Source organism: Notolepis coatsorum, assembly GCF_963971535.1.
Source record: "Notolepis coatsorum genome assembly, chromosome: 1".
In the NCBI taxonomy this organism is placed as follows: Eukaryota; Metazoa; Chordata; class Actinopteri; order Aulopiformes; family Paralepididae; genus Notolepis; species Notolepis coatsorum.
Genome location: NC_140165.1, coordinates 240,406,671 through 240,429,815, shown reverse-complemented (window position 1 = coordinate 240,429,815; position 23,145 = coordinate 240,406,671).

Below are 23,145 nucleotides of genomic sequence, written 5' to 3'. Positions count from 1 at the left end.
AAGAGTAAAAGTAAACAGTATACACAAGGTGCAGTATACACAAGGTATATAACTGGCATGATATATACGTCATAAGTTGTAGTCCGTGCAGGTCTTGGTGGTTAAGATTCAGACACAGTAGGTGTATGATGCTTAATAGAAACTGTAGTCAAGGTCAAATTGTATCTCAGCAGGGCTGGATTGTTAGGCCGTCTTCTTCTTCTTCATTCCCTTCCCGATCCCTGGCTCTGGTTGAGGGGGGGAATCCCCTCAGATGAGCAAATGGACAGCAAATGAGCCTGTAGTGTACATCCCCTTGATCCCACACTATTCTCCCCGCTGCAAAACATGCCGTGATGTAACATACCAGCGTGAAGAAAATCCCACAATCCAGCGCTGGATGTCATGTGACGTGCCGTCCTGCTGATCAAAGGAAAGGAGTAGAGTGACCAATGACGATGACTTGGAATTATCAGGGTCAAAGGTCACGTCATACTGAACTGTATTTGATTCATTTAATGTTGTTGGCTTGTTGAGAATTGTCTATAATAAATAAATATAATAAAAATTGTACAGTAGGAAAATGCTAGGATGTTATAGGCTACTGTTTTCCGCATTTCTATAGAATTAGTATGGGTCAAATTGTTCATTCAACAGTCAAGCGCTATCCCTCCTGACAGTGTTGTGTATGATAAGGACTGTGTGAAAAACATATATTTGTATATATTTTATATATCCTACATGACCATTTCAACATTCTACCATCTTATTACATGAAGTCCGAAAGCTGAAATGTGCCTGTAGTGTCTCACTGTTGTCTGCTGCTACTCCCTTATTTCAACATTACTCAGTATCACTCAAAAGATTTTGGGCATGTTTTTAATTTATTTTGGTTAGTTGTTCTTATGCTCAATATAACAAGGAACACATTAGAACATTTAGTAATTTACAGTTTTCTGACATTGAAGAGAAAAAATAAAGGCTTTTTGAATTTTCCTATGAATCCTATCTTAGAATTCTACCACTCTATAGCTGCGATTAACACCGGAAAGGGTTAAACCTTTTGAAATGTATCATTATCCTGAAATATTTACACGCTTTTATCCAAAGCAACTTACAAATAGTCAAATAGTGTCGAACTTGAGTGTTACACTCTGAGTGCATAGTAGTTAGTATAGACATATTAGTATGATAGGTAGTAGTATAAGTATAGTAACATAGTAGTATAGACATATTAGTATGATAGGTAGGTAGTAGTATAGGTATAGTAGCATAGTAGTATAGACATATTAGTATGATAGGTAGTAGTATAGGTATAGTAACATAGTAGTATAGACATATTAGCATGATAGGTAGTAGTATAAGTATAGTAACATAGTACGGTAGTATAGACATATTAGCATGATAGGTAGTAGTATAAGTATAGTAGCATAGTAGTATAGACATATTAGCATGATAGGTAGTAGTATAAGTATAGTAGCATAGTAGTATCTGTATGTCATGTTTGTCATAAATGTCATGATATATGTCTGTATATCTGTATGTTGCGTGTGTCATAAATGTCATTATGAATTGAAAATGGGGGTCCCTGATGTAAACAAGACGAAAGTCTTTCTCTGGTCAGCATCCCCTTAACAATTGTGTGTATTGAGCTGTACTGTATTGTACCATTCTGCAATCTGTTAATAAAGTTTTCAATCAATCAATTCAATCAATCAATCAATCAATCAATCAATCAGTATAGACTTAGTATGATAGGTAGTAGTATAAGTATAGTAACATAGTAGTATAGACATATTAGCATGATAGGTAGTAGTATAAGTATAGTAGTATAGACATATTAGCATGATAGGTAGTAGTATAAGTATAGTAGCATAGTAGTATAGACATATTAGCATGATAGGTAGTAGTATAAGTATAGTAGCATAGTAGTAAGGTACATAAAATACAATAACCTGGGCATCAGCAGGTATTACACCATCAATAACACCCTGGCATTTTGAACGTAACATCACCCCAACATAACACCACCCCTAACGTAACATCACCCCAACATAACACCACCCCAATGTAACATCACCTCCAACGTAACATCACCCCAATGTAACATCACCTCCAACGTAACATCACCTCCAATGTAACATCACCCTAATGTAATATCACCTCCAACGTAACATCACCCTAATGTAACATCACCTCCAACGTAACATCACCTCCAACGTAACATCACCTCCAACGTAACATCACCTCAACATAACATCACCTCCAACGTAACATCACCCCAACGTAACATCACCTCCAACGTAACATCACCCTAATGTAACATCACCTCCAATGTAACATCACCTCCAACGTAACATCACCTCCAACGTAACATCACCCTAATGTAACATCACCTCCAACGTAACATCACCCCAATGTAACATCACCCTAACGTAACATCACCTCCAACGTAACATCACCTCAACGTAACATCACCTCAATGTAACATCACCCTAATGTAACATCACCTCCAACGTAACATCACCCTAACGTAACATCACCTCAACGTAACATCACCTCCAACGTAACATCAACCTAACGTAACATCACCTCCAACGTAACATCACCTCCAACGTAACATCACCTCCAACGTAACATCACCCTAATGTAACATCACCTCCAACGTAACATCACCCCAATGTAACATCACCTCCAACGTAACATCACCTCCAATGTAACATCACCCTAATGTAACATCACCTCCAACGTAACATCACCCTAATGTAACATCACCTCCAACGTAACATCACCTCCAACGTAACATCACCTCCAACATAACATCACCTCAACATAACATCACCCTAATGTAACATCACCTCCAACATAACATCACCTCCAACGTAACATCACCCTAACGTAACATCACCTCAACGTAACATCACCTCCAACGTAACATCACCTCCAACGTAACATCACCTCCAACGTAACATCACCCTAACGTAACATCACCCTAATGTAACATCACCCTAATGTAACATCACCCTAACGTAACATCACCTCCAACGTAACATCACCTCCAACGTAACATCACCCCAATGTAACATCACCTCCAATGTAACATCACCCCAACGTAACATCACCTCCAACATAACATCACCCTAATGTAACATCACCTCCAATGTAACATCACCCTAATGTAACATCACCTCCAACGTAACATCACCCTAATGTAACATCACCTCCAACGTAACATCACCCCAATGTAACATCACTGTAACTGAGGGGTACAATTCCCTGACTGTATTAATAAGTATGGTATCATTAAACCACTACCGTCTTATGTACATTACTACTGGCCATACTGTACACGAGTATATGATGAGAACTCCTCCACAATGATACGGTTTCCACACAAATCTGGATTTAAGTATTTATTAGCAGCAAGAATACATAATATACTTCACTCTAGATGCGCTTATAAGGCAAAGGAATGTGCGTAGGTAAATCAATAACGAATGTCCATTCTCATATTACGCAGGAGATGATAATACAATACTGAATCTTAGGAATTATATCTATGGTACTCAGGGGAGGCAGCGGGAGATTCTGGTAGGGGGTTCCCACCGGTTGTAAGCCAGCAGGGGGAGGAAATGTTCGAATGCAAAGTCTGGATCAGCGGGGACTCAATAAGCTCCTGCTATGGGAGGCGGTATATTACTCCCTGATCGGCAGACGAAAAGCAGCAGCTGTAATCCCAGTATGCGTGCAGCACAGGTGAAAGCCGGCCAGCCTCTCCAATAGAGACGGGCTCGAATGATGTTCCTCACGGGTAGATCCCACAGTAGTGGGTGTAGACGATTCTTCTCCGCTCCAACAGCCTGGTCCAAAGCAATAATAATAATAATCCAGCCGGAAAAGGGCTCTGCATTCACCGTTGTAGATACTCCGGTGCGCGGTACTTCATATTAACTAGGTTGAACTTGACGTTATTCAACTAAGCTCTGCCACTTTACTATCCTATTCGCACGCGGCTATAAGTGCTCTATTTAGACACACGGCTGCTCACTTCACTTGGTCTTTGACTCGTGATGAAGGCTTTACTAGTAAGGAGCGAACGATACGTTGAACAAACGTATTAGGATAAGACAAGACTCTATCTTGGGGCAAAACGGGCCCTACTTCACCGCACGTTGTATCGTGGTGAGGCTTCACTTGGGTTACTCGAACTCGAACTCGAACTACTTCTGTATTCACCTGCGCCATATTTATATGTACGGTGAATAATCTAGTGCCAACCTTATTTCTGTCTCGTATTCCTGGGCAAAGCCGGGCATGTTCAGACAAGCCTTGACGGTGGCTTTGAACTCGGCTCTGAGGGTATGGCACTGGCGCTGGTGGAACGCTATCCAATAAGAGAATGAAATATTATGGTCTGTACTAGGTTAAAGGGATATTCCGTGTATATGTACAAAGAATACACAAGGGATATCAAACGATATACAAATATTATGCAATATATATCAATCAATAAATACATATATTCGGTTTAATCTGACCCTTTGTAACAATCACCCTAACGTAACATCACCTCCAACGTAACATCACCTCAACGTAACATCACCTCAACGTAACATCACCCTAATGTAACATCACCTCCAACGTAACATCACCCTAACGTAACATCACCTCAACGTAACATCACCTCCAACGTAACATCACCCTAACGTAACATCACCTCCAACGTAACATCACCTCCAACGTAACATCACCTCCAACGTAACATCACCCTAATGTAACATCACCTCCAACGTAACATCACCTCCAACGTAACATCATCCTAATGTAACATCACCTCAACGTAACATCACCCTAACGTAACATCACCCTAACGTAACATCACCTCCAACGTAACATCACCTCAACGTAACATCACCTCCAACGTAACATCACCCTAACGTAACATCACCTCAATGTAACATCACCTCCAACGTAACATCACCCTAATGTAACATCACCTCAACGTAACATCACCCTAACGTAACATCACCCTAACGTAACATCACCGCCAACGTAACATCACCCTAATGTAACATCACCCTAACGTAACATCACCCTAACGTAACATCACCTCCAACGTAACATCACCCTAACGTAACATCACCTCAACGTAACATCACCTCCAACATAACACCACCCCAATGTAACATCACCTCCAACGTAACATCACCTCCAACGTAACATCACCTCAACGTAACATCACCCTAACGTAACATCACCCTAACGTAACATCACCCCAACGTAACATCACCCCAACGTAACATCACCTCCAACGTAACATCACCTCAACGTAACATCACCTCCAACGTAACATCACCCTAACGTAACATCACCTCAACGTAACATCACCTCCAACGTAACATCACCCTAATGTAACATCACCTCAACGTAACATCACCCTAACGTAACATCACCCTAACGTAACATCACCTCCAACGTAACATCACCCTAATGTAACATCACCCTAACGTAACATCACCCTAACGTAACATCACCTCCAACGTAACATCACCCTAACGTAACATCACCTCAACGTAACATCACCTCCAACGTAACATCACCCTAACGTAACATCACCTCCAACGTAACATCACCCTAATGTAACATCACCCCAACGTAACATTACCTCCAACGTAACATCACCTCCAACATAACATCACCCTAATGTAACATCACCTCAACGTAACATCACCCTAACGTAACATCACCCTAACGTAACATCACCTCCAACGTAACATCACCCTAACGTAACATCACCTCAACGTAACATCACCTCCAACGTAACATCACCCTAACGTAACATCACCTCCAACGTAACATCACCCTAACGTAACATCACCCTAACGTAACATCACCCTAACGTAACATCACCTCCAACGTAACATCACCTCCAACGTAACATCACCCTAACGTAACATCACCCTAACGTAACATCACCTCCAACGTAACATCACCTCCAACGTAACATCACCTCAACGTAACATCACCTCCAACGTAACATCACCCTAACGTAACATCACCTCCAACGTAACATCACCCTAATGTAACATCACCCCAACGTAACATCACCTCAACCTAACATCACCTCAACGTAACATCACCCTAACGTAACATCACCTCCAACGTAACATCACCCTAATGTAACATCACCCTAATGTAACATCACCCTAACGTAACATCACCCTAATGTAACATCACCCTAACGTAACATCACCTCCAACGTAACATCACCTCCAACGTAACATCACCCTAACGTAACATCACCCTAATGTAACATCACCCTAATGTAACATCACCCTAACGTAACATCACCTCCAACGTAACATCACCCTAATGTAACATCACCCTAATGTAACATCACCCTAACGTAACATCACCTCCAATGTAACATCACCCTAACGTAACATCACCCTAACGTAACATCACCTCCAACTGAGAGAGTGAACAGTTTCAAGTACCTCGGAGCCCACATATCCGAGGACTTGACATGGACCACACACATTGACAGTGTTGTGAAGAAGGCACGACAACGCCTCTACTTCCTCAGGCGCCTAAGGAAGTTCCAAGTCAGTCAGAAGATCCTTAGGAACTTCTACTCATGTACAATAGAGAGCATCCTGACCGGCAACATCACCTCCTGGTTTGGGAATAGCACTGCACAAGACCGTAGCAGACTACAAAGAGTGACACGTTCAGCCGAACGCACAATTAGAGGGGGGCTTCCCACCCTCCAGAACATTTACAACAAGCGGTGCAAGGGGAAGGCTAAGAGAATTATTAAGGACTCGAGCCACCCGAACAACTGCCTCTTTGAACTGCTGCCGTCAGGCAAGCGATACCGGAGTCTTATGGCGAGCACAGAAAGACTCAGAAGGAGCTTCTATCCCCAGGCCATCAGGCTGCTAAACGAACAATAATCGCTAAACGAACAATAATCACTATGCAACAACCATCAAATGCACACAGCACACACACCCACACGCACACACTCACTCAAACAAACAACACACTGCAGCACCCACTCTCCACACTTTAGATCACACAAACACACTTACACTTTATATTTATTGATAAAGGATTTGCACTACAACTCGTACACCTACTGTGAATTGTACCTAAACTGCACCTCGTCCATTTATGCCTTGCACTATATAGTATTGTATATTAGTACACTGCACAGTATTGTATATTGTATGGTAACTACGTCTACGAACATTGTACATATGTCTAAACTGAACACTGTGACCTCTTTTTTTACTTCTAATTTTTACTATGTTTTTATTTCATACTTATCTTGTCATGCACAGTCTCTGGAGCGCAACAGTAAGAAGCATTTTGTACAAAAGTATTCTGTACTTCTGTATGACAACTATTAAAGAAACTTGAACGTAACATCACCTCCAACGTGACATCACCCTAACGTAACATCACACCAACGCTTTGCACTCCTTGTGCACTCTCTCACTACATCATTCTGCTGCCTCTCCATGGGCTGTTGTATTGCACAGAAAACATTGTTCCCTCTATCTCTGTTTGTGTCTCTGTTTTGTTTGTGTATAGTGTGAACTACATCCTAAATTGTTGTACGTGTACCTGTCCTCCACTTGTACTTCTGTACCACTCATACCCCCCCCCCCCCCCCCCCCCGACACTCCACTAAGCGCCTCGGCCAGTCCTTCATGCCAGCGGCCATCAGGCTCCACAACCCGGGGCATGGACTACTGCCAGAGCTGGAGAACTAATGGCAGCAGAACTTGAAAACTATTAAGAATGTCTGACCACTAACCACTAAGTGTGTCTGACTCTTAAACACCTGCACGGACTATAATGTATTGTATAATATGACCGATAGGGCATACAGCTTGCTGTACCTTTGTGTATATTGTTTGCTTTTATTCATAGTATATATTCAGGTAAATCTTTTTAGCCTATATTTATTGTAACTTATATCATGACTGATGGGGCATAATTCTCTCATATTTCATATTTGATTTGATTGCCTATATTTACAGTATGTCTTTCTTCTATTACCCTGCCCATATCTGTACCTCCCCTCCCCCCTCCCCCCATGCTTGATGCCTGAAATTCCCCAAGGAGATCAATAAAGGAATATCTTCTCTTATCTTCATGCACTGTGTGTGTAAGGAAGACTTCGGTCGTATAGAAGATTTATTTTATTGTCAATTTATAAGCGGTAATGGTAATTCATATTTCTGCACATCCCTCCTAGTTACACGTACACACAGTCCCCCACGCATGCATTTCAGAGGTCAGAGCACAGCCACAGAGTCACCTATAGTGCAGCTTTTGGTGTTCAGTGCCTTGCTCAAGGACACTTTGGCAGAGAGGTAGTGCATCATATTATATATGAATGATATGTGATCAAACTCTCTACTTCTCTACGCCATCCTACCACATAGTCTTTACAAATACGTTTTAGCATTTCTTTTAACCTGCTGCTTGGAGAGTGCCAGATTCGTGCTAAAACAAATTCTGAGAACTAATTTGTAATTTCATGTACTTTTGTACTCAAATCGGATGTCCTGTGTGATATGTAAAACGAAAAGCATGGAAACACTCAGTCAATTCCTCGTGGGCGCAATGTAGTCGGACAATAAAGGCGATTGTGACTCTGATTCGGTTCTTTATGATTTTAGACGGGGGTGGTGGCTGAGTCACTTCAGTCGGGACACCGTGTCGCCAGTAACCTAAACACGATTAGCCCAACACTGACTCATACATTTCGTATCGAAAAAGGAAACAAGACAAGGATCCCGGGTTCAGCTGGACCTGTCTGAGATCAGCGCTGAAGCCAACTCGCTGTGTGACTGAGTGACAATCACTGATCTATGCTGGTCCCTCCAGGGTCCAGGGGGGAAAAGAGAGGAGATACTGGACCATGATCACTGGCGCTAGAACAGTCGCTGGCTGGACACCAAATGTAATGTGGCTGATCTACAGTCTTGGTGTGATGAAGAAACAGAGAATAGTTAATCTGCACGATGAAGATGATTTACACAAGGCAGTTGAATTGTGTCTTTCCTCATATCCCTCCTAGCTACACATACACACAGTCCTCATATCCCACCTAGTTACATACACACACAGTCCTCATATCCCTCCTAGTTACACACACACACACACACACACACACACACACACACACACACACACACACACACACACACACACACACACACACACACACACACACACACACACACACACACACACACACAGTCCTCATATCCCTCCTAGTTACACATACACACAGTCCTCATATCCCTCCTAGTTACACATACACACAGTCCTCATATCCCTCCTAGTTACATACACACACAGTCCTCATATCCCTCCTAGTTACACACACACACACACACACACACACACACACACACACACACACACACACACACACACACACACACACACACACACACACACACAGTCCTCATATCCCTCCTAGTTACACATACACACAGTCCTCATGTCCCTCCTAGTTACACATACACACAGTCCTCATGTCCCTCCTAGTTACACATACACACAGTCCTCATGTCCCTCCTAGTTACACATACACACAGTCCTCATATCCCTCCTAGTTACACATACACAGTCTTCATATCCCTCCTAGTTACACATACACACAGTCCTCATATCCCTCCTAGTTACACATACACAGTCTTCATATCCCTCCTAGTTACACATACACACAGTCCTCATATCCCTCCTAGTTACACATACACACAGTCCTCATATCCTTCTTAGTTACACATACACACAGTCCTCATATCCCTCCTAGTTACACACACACACATTCCCCCACCTCCACATGTTCTTCAGAGAGGAGTATTTTCGGGGGTTCAGTGCCTTGCCCAAGGGTACTTTGGCAGAGATGGTGGGCACTGTCACTATCACCCATGCTCCGGAATACACCTTTCTGTCAGCACCAGGGTTAGAACTAGGGACCTTTAGATTATTAGTTTACCTCTATAGGTCATCCCTCCACCAACCGACCATGGCTTACCGATGTTAAAGGAATACATAGGCATTTGGAATTTTAGTCTTATATTTTCCCTCAACTTGTCACATTGTGGCGGGTTTTTCGAGCTAAAAACATTTCCTTCGCATTTCTCACAAAAAAAAAAAAAAACCCATTGCATTGGATTCAATGTGGAATGCTATCAATGCAAAACAAGCTAATTTTGAGAAACCAAAGACCTTAATGTAGAAACCCTGTTCCCCCACAATGTAAGAAAATTAAAGGCATCCCTTCAACTCCTCTTCAGTCTGGTTTCATTGAGGACATCTACTAGATTGTCTGTATGCTGGTATGTGTTTGAAACTAAAGCCAATCATTCAAATGGTACCAGCTTCACATCTGGCTGCTTGGTCCATAATGAGTCACACAACCGTTGGTTGCTGGGGCCCATTGAGCTGCAATATGGGCCAGGTTTACTCGACTTTGCAAACAAGAAACCCCCAAACAACTAGATATACATTTGGCCAGGGACTTGCGTGTAATAAAATGAAAGAAGGAGAACCCTCCTCGGACACAGTTTTGGTTTGGAATATTTTATTTAGAGCAGGTTGTTATGCTCTCTTGCTGCAGAGGGACAACAGTGGGGAATGTGAGGGCTCTTATCGGAACACCTCTCAGTGCAGTAGCCTATGTACTTTCCCTGATTGATGTAAGTATGTCGGCAACAGGACAGTATTGCCCCCTGGAGCACGGCTCTGCTACAGGACAGTTTCTTTTTGCATTAATTTACACACCACTCCCCCAAACAGAGACTGTACTTACATCACCACCTTCTCATTGGCCCCCACTGATTGAAAACCTAGTTAGGCCTATTCATTTTGGGGACATTTAAAGGACATGGTGTGGTATTGTTATTTCTCAAGAGAGGAATGTAACACTTATAACAGGGCCTAGTACTATACTTCTGCAATATATAATGTGTTTGACACTGAACAATCAATGGTTTATGTGTATTTGGTATGAATTTCAGTTTCTGAAGGCTTGGCATAGTATATGAGGTCCCACAGGGGTCAAGTCTTGGGCTCTTGTTGTTCATGCTCTAGTGGTCACCAACCCGTCGATCTTGATCGACTGGTCGATCTTTGAGACCTTCCCTGTAGATCTTTCCCTGAAAAAAAATGTAAAGAAATTAATAAATAAAAAAAATTATTAAATCTTTCCCTGAGAGTCCACATTACAGTTCTACTTTTGTTTTGATGTGAAAAGTGATGCTACATAAGATTACTGCACTTAGCACTGACTGAGAAAGTACATATTACAGTTCTACTTTGACAAACATATTACAATTAGCATTTTCTAATGTTAATAATATGAGAGTCCACATTACAGTTCTACTTTTGTTTTGATGTGAGAAGTGATGCTGCTTAAGAGGACTGCACTTAGCACTGACTGAGAAAGTACACATTACAGTTCTACTTTATAAAATGCTAATTGTAAATATGTTTGGCAATGTTAATTAATAGGAGACGGTCCACATTACAGTTCTACTTTTGTTTTGATGTGAAAAGTGATGCTGCATAAGATGACTGCACTTAGCACTGACTGAGAAAGTACACATTACAGTTCTACTTTATAAAATGCTAATTGTAAATATGTTTGTCAATGTTAATAATATGAGAGTCCACATTACAGTTCTACTTTTGTTTTGATGTGAGAAGTGATGCTGCATAAGAGGACTGCACTTAGCACTGACTGAGAAAGTACACATTACAGTTCTACTTTATAAAATGCTAATTGTAAATATGTTTGGCAATGTTAATTATTAGGAGAAGGTCCACATTACAGTTCTACTTTTGTTTTGATGTGAAAAGTGATGCTGCATAAGATGACTGCACTTAGCACTGACTGAGAAAGTACACATTACAGTTCTACTTTATAAAATGCTAATTGTAAATATGTTTGTCAATGTTAATAATGTGAGAAAGTCCACATTACAGTTCTACTTTTGTTTTGATGAGAAAAGTGATGCTGCATAAGATGACTGCACTTAGCACTGATTGAGAAAGTACATATTACAGTTCTACTTTGACGTTTTAATGTTGGACCAAAGCATTGCATGTAATTAGAATACAGGCAAATAATAATAATAATAATAATAATAAATCAAATTTATATAGCGCCTTTCATAGAACCCAAGGTCGCTTTACAATCAGGACAAAAAATAGGGCAAGGAAAGTAGGGGGGAGGGGGAAGAGGGGATGAGGGAAAGTAGGGGATAATGGACCTAATTTAATCTAAAACTAACTGATGGGGAAAGCCTTGGTGAAGAGGTGTGTTTTTAGAGCGGATTTGAAGGTGTCCAGGGTTGGGGCGTTGCGGATTTCGGGGGGGAGAGAGTTCCAGAGGGTAGGGGACGCCACGCTGAAGGCTCTGTCCCCAAAAGTCCGTAACCTGGTGCGAGGGATGGAGAGGAGACCTAGATCAGAGGATCGTAGGTTCCGGGATGGAGTGTACTGGTGGAGGAGATCAGACAGGTACTAAAAGTCATTTAGTTTAAAGTACAATCTTGGCTGTCTTTTTCTCTCAACGCTTCAATAGGTAGATCTTGCCTTCACCAAAAAAGTGATCTTGGGCTTAAAAAGGTTGTTGACCACTACATGCTCCCTCTTGGTTATGTTACTAGAAAACATCATGTAAGTGATCATAATTATGCTGATGATACACAACTTTACATCTCTTTGTCCCCTGGTGATTTGCGTCCTGTTAACTCCTGTTAACAATATAGGATACACGCCTATATGCAGTGCTGTCTGGGAGAAATGCGAGGCCCTGTGTGAGTTCCAAAAACTCACCCTAACGCAGAGTCAGGTCCAAGAGGAAGGAGACGACCATGGAGAAAGTTCACCAGTCCCATCATGATATTGTCCCCCCCGTTGGGATGAACCCGGGAGTCCGCTCCCAGTCCATCCGCCACACGTTAGCACCCGACAACGTAGCCAACGCTAGCTACTGCTTGACCTGACTCCTAGAACCCACCTCACCCCTGCCCACTTTGACAACCTAGGATGGCTTAGAGTAGACGACAGAGTACAGCAACTTGCAATGGGCCTGGTCTACAAGATACACTACACGACCAAGGTACCCATGTACATGTCAAAATACTTCCCAAAGGTCAGTGAATACCACGATCACAACACCAGAGGGAGCTCCACAAATCATGTTAAACCCAGATTCGGCTCAAACAAGGGACTAAACACGTTTCGCAATTATGCCACATCAATGTGGAACGCCCTACCCAAAGCTGTAAAGGAATGTGAATCACTACCCACTTTCAAAAACACTCTCAAAGAACACCTACGGGAGACTGCAATTCGAAACTGGCCCCTACAAATGTCCTAACCCAGTTGTACAGTAAATGACCAAGTATGGCTTTGTCAGTATTCCAATGTACAGTGTACAGTGTCCCCCCCCCCTACCCCCGCCCCACCTCCAATGTACAGCCCTAACTGTAATGTAATGTAACTTTCATCCTCAGTCCATCCGCCGAACGTCCTCCCCGTCCCGGCACAACCCAATCACCACACCCGGTACCGACAAGCCCACGGCACGCAGCACCATCTCCTCCGCTCCAATGCTGCACATCTGGTTCTCTTGGCCAAGACATCCACTAGCTCCAGTGGACAGCGCCGAATAGACCCTGTACCTGGCTGTACCCCCTCCCCTCGTGGATAATACCGGTCTCCTTCACATCTCTCTACCGACTATACCAGACCGACGCCAACCAGCTCCCCTTAGTGTTAGTCCTCCCACCCCACGATGCTTTGCATAAAAGTAATTGAATGAAACCAATAGTGTATCTGCAGAGCCGCAGAGCCCGGAACACTATTCTACAAACGTGTCTAATGTGAAATATATAAGCATGTAAGCAAAACTAGATTTTAGGTCTGTGATGGAAAGTGATTGTTAACATTATATATATATTTTTTTTTTTATTTAAAAAAAAAAAAAAAATTGCGGGCCCCCCTTCCCGCGAGGCCCTGTGCGACCGCACTGCTCGCACACCCCCTGAGGCGGCCCTGCCTATATGCATGACCCTTCATTTTCGTCATCTTAACAAGGTTGAGACTGATTTTCTGTCTTTGTAGAGCAGTGATAAGCAACTTTGGTGTGATTATGAATGCTGATTTGACATTCAAAAGTCATATAAACAAGAACAACATTATAAAACTAAAAGAAAACATATAAATACCTCTATTACAAGTACAGTGCCTTTGAGAAGTATTGGCATTCTAGGTTAAAGGAGCAATAGGCGGCTGTTGAATTTGGGCAGAACTTGAAAATATTTTCAAATCCTTAAACTGAATTCGACAATGCCCTTCCCAATCAGAATGCTAGGTAGCTGACTTCCGGTTTGACCGCGGAAGAACATGGCAGCCTAACTCGCGAGCTCCCCGACAGCAAAATGATATAGCCCCGGAAAACATTTATTAACAACACCAGGATATATATTTAATAGGGATGAAAGAAGGGGCTATCACAAGACTATAGGGCGAACACGATTACAACTGAAAAGGACGACGGAATGGCAGAGAATGGCGACGCAACGGGAGGAAAAGATGGCGACGATGACTCTGAACGAGAGGCCACGCTGTTGAACATATACAAGGAGCTCAAAGAATTCAGAAGAGACAATGAACGTCAATTTCGGGAAATAAAGAATGATATGAACAGAATGAACGACAGGCTCGGTGAAACTGAGGGAAGAATCGGAGAAAATTAAAATGTGCTTGATGCGGCGACGGTTTTAATCAAGAAACTGTTACAGAGGCAGGCCGACATGGGGGCTAAACTGCTCGACCAGGAGGGCAGAACGAGGAGAGAGAACCTGCGGGTGTATGGTATCCCAGAGGAGAAAGAGGGAAAAGACATGCATGGATTTCTAGACGGCCTGTTTAAGGACGCACTCGGCCTGCCTCATGACATGGACCTTCGTATCGAACGAGCACACCGGGCATTGGCCCCAAGGCCTAACAACCCGCAGCTGAAACCACGGTCAATCGTGGTTAAGTTTGGGAGCTACAAAATGAAGGAAGAGATAATACGCCGAACATGGCAGAAGAAAAACGTCTCATGTGACAATGAACGCTTCTATGTCGACCATGATTTCCCCACTGAAATACTGAATAAGCGAGGAGAATATGCCGAGGCCAAGAGAATAATGAAGGAGAAGAATCTCAAGTTCCAGACACCATATCCAGCGAAGATGAGGGTATTCTATGAGGATGGCACCCGCCTGTACCAGAACGCAGCGGAGGCGACGGCGGATATGGCAAGACGTGGATACAAGATCACCGTGGTGAACCCGACTACCGACCCAGATCGAGAGGAGATACTGCGGCTGTCTACCTGGCAGACGGTGGGAAGAAAACGGGGACCGGGGGACGACATACAGGCGACGGGGAATGAAGGCCCCGCGCAGCAGGGCAATGGACATCACGGATACCGGGAGAAACTACAGGGATTCAGACGGGGACAGTCGGAGGCGGACAATTAAGATAGCGTTCAAGAAGCGCGTGGATACAGATAAGTCACAGGGGCATCGTCATAGAATAACAAACATCACAAAGTGCCAATATGTATATAAAAAAAAAAAAAAAAGTAATGAAAAAAAAGAAAGACTTGAAATGTGAATAGAGGGCAATGTATAGGATAATATGCTAAAAGTGTGGGAGGGGAAATATCATAAAAAAAAAAAAAAAAAAAAAGGATAACGAAATGAACCACAGTCCATTATGGATATGTCATAGAAGTTACAATGTACCAATATATATCTAAGAGATATACAAATGTTAATTGTTGGAAGAGAAAAAACGTTACCGTTTTGACAAGTTCAGTTGAATTGATCGCACTGTATATAGATTACAGTGTGAGCCATACGTTACATCAGGGTATACAAAATAGTAGGGACACGGTTTTGGGCAACCTGCCTTGTGCCAAATGCACTCCTCTGTTAGTCGAGGGGGACCAAGGTGCACGGGTGAGTATCGATCTCACCCTCGGTACAATTGTTCTATCTGGGGTCCTATCGAATGTAGCTTGGGTAAATGTGGGGGGGGGGGATTTATCTATGTTTTTATATGTTCCTTTTTATTTCATTATATGCTATGCTATTGTATATATATCATCACAATCTCAGGTTCTAGATATAGAAGTATGGGAGATGGCGCCCCAGACATAGAGGCACTACGTCCTGGATTGCACAGGGGAGATACATTACGAGGAATATGGGGCTGATTAAAATAGTATCGTGGAATATAGACGGATGTCATCATCCCATTAAGAGAAAAAAGATACTGACGTTCTTGAAACAAAAAAAGACGGATATTGCACTAATTCAGGAATCGCACCTGAATGAGGAGGAGTCGGCCAAGCTTAAGAGGGATTGGGTGGGACAAATATTCTATAGTACGTTCTCTTCTAGGAAGAGGGGGGTGGCAATATTGGTGAGAAAAAACATAGACGTTAAGGTGCACAATAGTTTCTCACATGATGAGGGAAGATGGGTTATACTGGATGCTGATTTGGAGGGGCAGAGGACTACCTTAGCTAATATATATGCGCCCAACGGGTCGTCCTCAGACTTTTTCCATGAAGTATGTGAGGTGATCAGGAAAATAGGGAATAGCAACGTAATCATAGGGGGGGACTTCAACCTGGTTGGAAACACCTTGCTGGACAAATCATATCAACCCAGGACCGCTGACAACGCAGGGAGACTGGCGGTTGGTGTACTGGTAGAGGAATTGGGTCTAGTGGATATTTGGAGGGTTATGAACCCACAGGAAAGAGACTACACGTTTTACTCTCACCCGCATTCCTCATACTCTAGAATAGACTATTTCCTGATCTCTAGCGCACTGGTAGAACAAGTAGCAGATACTGGGATAGGGAGCATTGTAATATCTGACCATGCTCCGGTTGATTTAGTGATCACATCCATGGAGGAAGGGCAACGATCTCTGAGATGGCGATTCAATAACCTGATGTTAAATGATGAAGGGTCGTGTGCATACATTAGAACTATATTTAAGGAATTCTGGGAACTTAATGAAGGGTCAATAGATGATAGTGGCATAATGTGGGACACATGTAAAGCTTACATGAGAGGGCGACTCATACAATACAGTGCAATACTAAAAAGGGCAGAGAAACAAAAAATGACAGCATTGGACGAGGAAATTAAAACACTCTCGAAACAGCACAGTCAGAGACCAGACCCAGAAACGTGGAGAAACCTAAACAAATCCAAATATGAATTGAACAACATATATCAAAAGAAGGCTGAATATGCGTTATTTAGGACCAACCAAATATACTATGAACAAGGGGAGAGAGCGGGTAAAATACTAGCGAATCGGGTTAAACAAATGCAAAATCAAAATATTATATCCTCAATTCGTAATAAGGATGACAAAATTATTACAGACAAAAAGGAAATTAATAATGTTTTCAGGTGCTTTTACCAGGATTTATATACCCCACAGACGGCGGTGGATCAGGTAAAACTGGACGCGTTCTTCGACAAAATTGAATTACCGTCGTTATCGAAACAACAAGTAAAATCAATGGAGGGGGGGGGTCTCGATAGAGGAAATACACGCGGCAATCAACAGCCTTAAATTGGGTAAAGCACCAGGAGACGATGGGTTTACTCCCGATTTCTACAAACAATTCAGTGATATAATCGCTCCGAGACTATTGAAAGTATATCACGATTCACTGTTAAAAGGGGGATTGCCCACTAGCTTGAGACCGGCCACTATTACGTTACTGCAGAAAAAGGGCAAAGACCCTCAATACTGTGGAAACTATAGGCCTATATCCCTGAGCAATTTGGAAGAAAAAGTATTGGCAAAGATACTAGCGAATAGAATAGAAGATGTACTACCAACTTTGGTGCACTCAGATCAAGTGGGTTTTGTGAAGGGGAGAAACTCAGCTGATAATATCCGCAGACTCCTACACATAATGTGGAAGGTTAGGGATGATACAGAACCTACAGTGGCCTTCTCATTGGACGCCGAAAAGGCCTTTGATAAGGTGGAATTTGCATTCTTATTTCACACGCTAGAGCTCTTCGGGTTCGGACCATCGTTTACTGGGTGGGTAAAGTTGTTATACACAAATCCGATGGCCTCAGTCTTGACCAACGGGATCGTATCCTCGCCCTTTAATCTAGGGCGGGGGACGAGGCAAGGTTCTCCGATTTCTCCCCAAATGTTTGCGCTCTTCTAATCAAGACATCAAACGGGTAATAGCGGGGCAGGTGGAACATAAATTATTTTTATATGTGGACGATATCTTATTGGTATCCAGCAATCCCCAAACAGCAGCTGGGGTCATTGGAACTATTATCGAGTCCTTCTCCAAAATATCTGGATACACAATCAACTGGAGCAAGTCAGAAGCAATGCCTCTCTCTAAATGTTGTCCCCCTGCTATCAGGAGGGGCTGGCAGTACAGATGGATGCCGTCAGGGTTGATATACCTAGGAATAAAGCTGATTCCAGGTCTGAAAGAGATAGTGCAAGCCAATATTGCCCCTATAATCGAACACATTAGTGCTCTGACCCAGAATTGGGCCAAGATGAATATGTCCCTCCTGGGGAAGATAAACTTAGTAAAAATGATATTGGCTCCCAAATTAAATTATATCCTATAGTATATATGCTGCCGCTGACTCTCCCGACCCAGTTACTCAAACAGTATGACAAAGTCATTAATGTATATCTGTGGGGGGGGCAAAAGGCCGCTATTTGGACGAGCCAAAATGTATTCAGCAAAGGAAAATGGTGGCTTATCCCTGCCTAAACTAGACTGGTATCACTATGCGTTCTCGCTCTCCCAGCTCTCCAAATTGAATCACTCGACTGAGGAGGCACCTGCTTGGGTCAAGATGGAGGAGGAAATGTTATATCCCTCATCTCTGGAATCCTTCCTGACACAATCAGACAGACCTATACCTTTTAAGAACCCTCTAATGGTATTTGTCAGGGAAACTTGGAATCAGTCGCACAGGCTGACTGGTGATAGCCCATATTTAACTACAAGAGCCTCTATATGGTATAATAAAAAACTAAAGATTGGTAAGAAATCAGTCATATGGGACGACTGGATTAAAAGGGGGATACATGTACTAGGTGATATAGCCGGGGAAGATGGGGTTTTACCTTTTGAGGATATTAAAGAGGATTTTGGTATAGATAATAAAAACTTCTATAAATTCCTACAGATTAGACATTGTATATCGTCATCAATGGGAGGGCCAAAGTGTGGCCCGATTACTGCAATTCAAGAAATATTTTATAAAGGATGGCGTAGGAAAGGCGGTGCGTCAAGATTCTATGATGTTATAAGAGAATACAATGCACCCAAGTTGGCGGGTCTGAGGCTGAGCTGGGAGAACGATGTACGTGAGGATATTACTGAGGAAATGTGGGAGAAGCTGGTGTCCAAATGGGGTAAATTCTCTCGGGAGGCACAATCACAACTTATCTTTTACAAAGTGTTGAACAGAAGCTATTGGACGCCTAGTAAACTGGCCAGACTAAAATTAAGGGACAGTGACATCTGCTGGAGATGTGAGAAGGAGACAGGCACTTTACTACATATGCTATACGAATGTGAGAAGGTCCGGAAAATGTGGGATCAAATTGTGATATTCCTAAGTAAGGTTCTGAATGTGAAGATAAATAACTCCCCAATGGCATGTGTTTTGGGTATAGTACCGAAAGGGATTAAACTGCCTAAATACCGGGGAATGTGGTATAGAATGGCCATGATATCAGGATGTAGAATTGCATTACGACATTGGAAATCACCCGTTGATATTACTTTTAAAGAATGGATGGAACTAATGTTCCGGACAGCATCATATGAAAGGGTGACATATAGAGTCGCAGGGAGAGAGGATATCTTCGCTGAGGTATGGGACAGTTTTCTACACCTGACTGAACGGTCTGGGGACAAATGATTAAGGTGGGATTACAATGGTATCAAGGATGAATGTGAAAAAGGGGATCTGATCTGATGGTACTTGTACTTTATATTGTATTATGTATGTATATGCATAGATTTTATGTCCGGATGGTGTATCTATGGAATGGCCACCGTCTCTATCACACTCTCATATGCGCATGTTTAGCCGCATACACGTATCTAGGATACACATATTCGTATGTGTACATAATAGATTTACACACACTCATATGCACAAGGCTGAGATATACATGCCAGGGGCACACATACATGCTCATTTATAGGAAATAGGCATACACACACGTACATATACACATAGTTGAAGCATAGGCTCTCACTTACACATATGGGGGATATACACATACATAGGGGACACACACATACGTAGCTGAGACGCACATACATATACATACCTGAGATACACACTCACATAGGGGGCAGAGGCACACATGGATACGAGACACACACAAGAGGTAGGAGTACAGTCACACACCAGAAAGATGCACACACACACACGTATGAGGCATGCACACATACTTACGTGATACACGTACCCACGTACATATATCTGAGACACACATGCATGCATGCTCTCATGCACACCTACATATATCTGAGACGCATTCTCTCACATGCAATATGGAGAAGGATGGCATCCCGATAGAAGATGCAGCACATACCTGCTCGCAGGTAGATCGGTCTACATGTAAAGTATGTGCATCAGGGATATATATGCACAATGTATAGTATTTTTTTTTCCTAAGTCTTTTTTTCTATTTCCATGTCAGTTTTTAATGTATTTGTATGAGTCTTTTACATGTTTTGTATGTTCTTACAAAAAAAGAAAAAGGCAAATCTTGGACGTTGCATATTGTGATGTGGAAAGATATGTGTTGAATATTGGAGAGATTTGTGCAAAAAATATAAAAAAAAAAAAAAATGCTAGGTAGCTAGCAGGCAGCTATGTGTTAGCAGCAGGCCTTTGTGTATGCACACAACTGTTATGCACATAACAAGCACATGTGTCACTAGAAGGTTTGATTCCAATGATTTGACTTGGTCATTCGTTTGGTTGGATGTCATTATTTTAGCTCCTGCTCCTTACCGGAACGACAAATTTTTTTCATTTCGGTGTCAAATGTCTTGTTTTTTTTTAGTACTATCAATTACTGTTGAGTTATAATAAGAAATCTAAAATGTTGCCAGAAATCTGCGGCTGCCTATATTGATCCTTTAAATACGAAAAAAAATGCTCTGAGAAAATGCCATTGTTTATCAGCTTGATCTTACACTAACCTTTAGTTGTACCTCTTAGCATGCAACGTCCCACATATGGGACGTTTTTCTGACTTTTTGCAACCGGCACTTTGGCGACCCCTAGTGGCTCGGTTGTGCATATTTTGTAATACAATATATATATGGAATTGAAGGCTTATTTGTTGCCTGTCGATAGCGATAAAATCCGACAAAATCCATTCAGCGGTTCTCGAGTTACATGCCTGTATTTGAGGCTTGTGCAAAGTACACGGTATTGCGCAAAATACCACTCCCGACTTTTGGCGCAGTAGTTCCGTCAATCTAGATCTCGAAAATTATTGTGGATCGTTGTAGCCAATGAGTGTGGGACACCACATGGGGATGTATGAATCAGGGATCTAGGTGACAAACTAAATTATTTAACAGGAAGAGAAAAACAGCCAAATGAATTGAAGTCTATGAGAAAACTGAGTTTTTCTTTGTACACAGTTTACCAAAATCACTCCTAATCACTCATTTCTGAATGTATCTTTATGACATTTGGATATGTACTACATAAGGCTTCAGGCTATGGCTCTGTCTGGATTTGTAAGCCATACCACCTTTTGGGGAAATACTACCTTGCCTGGACTACTAACTACTACAGAAAAACTTGAGTAACAAGTTTTTCTACAACTCAAGTTCAGACCTATGTTACTCTATTACGTACTAAAAGTGAATTTTCAGAAACTTCAGAATGTCATCTTTCAAAAGGGACCAGGCTCATGCATGTGCTATAAGTATAAAGTATGTTGTTTTGGTTTGCAAAAAAAGTATGCAGGCCTCAAGTTCACGTTAAAAAATTGCCACTTTTCTGCTCGCTTGATAAGGCGTTGTCTCCGGCTTGGGTCGGCCGTCATACTAACTCAATTGGCAGAGTTAGCGGGTGGGAAGTCGAAGGGTGGTAGTCTGGTCGTTGTGAACAGTGACTCCTACAGGTCGGTTGGGGCGCCTGCACAGCAAAGTCAGGAAAATGGCGGGGGCAGTGTGAGCCTCATACACGTTACTCCTCGCCAAATGAGAGTCCGCGCTGGCAGGTGAAAAGATGTGACAGGCTGCCTCCACATGTATCGGAGGGGACATGTGATGCAAGGCTTCTATCCTCCCTACAACCGGCCAGATTGATTGATTGATTGATTTTTATTGTGGAGTAAAAGACAGCATCCAAGGGATAAAAACATGAGAAAGTGCAAGCACTTATTTCCATCATGGTCCCTGATTTTGGACATGGACAGACATCATAAAACATAGAGCATCATAATAAAACATACTAAAACAGAGCATCATAATAAAACATAGAGCATCATAATAAAACATAGAGCATCATGTGCACCAGTGGGGGGCATATGCGAGCAACGATCAGGACAGGGGAGGGAGAATTGGCATGAGAGGAAATTGGGATGTGGAGAAAAATCACAGAAAAAAGGAGGAGAAAAAGTAGATAAAAAAAAAGATATACATTATATTATAGTATGATGTGTAAAAAATATTATATGTAGGTAAGGTATGTACAGACAGATGTGGATAAATATGGTAAGAATAAATATATATATGGTACATATACAGCATTATTGTACATGCTTTCATAGAGTTATATGTGTTATATGCAGGTGTATTTAGGTATATAGAATGATTATATGCAGGTATATTCAGGATGTATATGCAAGGTAGACAATGTCATTAATTTGACCACGACTAGAACACATTATTGACTGTACGACGTGTAATATTTCATAATTTCATGTCGAAAACCACGGACTGTCTTTTGTTGTGTGCTCGTCGGTATCTTGTGGCCCCTTTAACTCCAGGCC